This window comes from Terrapene carolina, unplaced genomic scaffold (genome assembly GCF_002925995.2).
Source record: "Terrapene carolina triunguis isolate 2854851 unplaced genomic scaffold, T_m_triunguis-2.0 Scaffold848, whole genome shotgun sequence".
Classification (NCBI taxonomy): domain Eukaryota; kingdom Metazoa; phylum Chordata; order Testudines; family Emydidae; genus Terrapene; species Terrapene triunguis.
In genome coordinates this window covers 91,649-92,484 of record NW_020665199.1, presented here as the reverse complement: position 1 = coordinate 92,484, position 836 = coordinate 91,649, and the positions used below count along the sequence as shown (strand labels likewise).

The 836-nt window shown below is 57.8% G+C and overlaps 1 protein-coding gene across 1 annotated transcript in view; it reads left to right on the top strand.

Annotated features, from left to right (window-relative positions):
- PTPN18 (protein tyrosine phosphatase non-receptor type 18) overlaps positions 1-836 on the top strand; it is a 16,511-nt gene that overhangs the window by 993 nt on the left and 14,682 nt on the right. The window lies entirely within an intron of this gene.

Here is an 836-nt window from a genome sequence, read left to right as displayed (position 1 = left end):
GCGGGGGCCTGGCCAGGGGGCACTATCCCCTGGCAGCCAGGGCTGGGTCCTGGGGGGCACCATGCTGTGGGGAGTGGGGCAGGGGGTGCTCTCCCCTGGCAGTCAGTGCTGGCCTGAAATCGTTAGTGGGTGCTATTCGTTTGGAGGTGCCTTTCCGTGGAAAGTGCCCCCTAGGTCATTACATTTCTCCTCCATCTTGGGGTGACCCAGCCAAACCCCAGCAGGCGGATGCTTTCCGACCGCTACATTCCCCATCGTTTCTTCCTGCAAACATTTCTAGTGTCACATTGCGGCTGTTCCCCGGCTGCCTCGCCCCAGAAGTGGCTGCATCTCAGTCCTGGGCAAGGTACCGCAGCATCTAGACGGGTCGAGAGCTGGGAATCCAGTGGAAATCAGCCGTTCGGTCTGAGCGATCGATTCAGTCTGAAGGAAATTCCCAGAGTAAAGAATATTCTCTGGTTTGTGTTACTAGCAATCGGGTCATTAAACTGAAGTGAAATTGTTGGGAACCCAAACATGGCATCCACTTTCCCCTTCTGTTTCACTTCTCCCTCCCCCCTCCGCACTAACCACTAGACCCTCCCCTCTCCTCCTAGAGCCAGGGAGAGAACCCAGGAGTCCTGGCTCCCAGCCCCATGCCCTCTTCTAACCACTAGACCCACTCTCCTCCCAGAGCCGGGGAGAGAACCCACAAGAGAAGTGAAGTGGGTGATTCAGTAAGGACAGTCGCTTCTGATAACAGTCTGCGGCTGTTCCCCAGCTGCCCCACCCCAGAAGTGGCTGCATCTTAGCGCTGGGTGAGCCGTCCCTGTGCGGCGTTATGTGCGGCTGTTCCC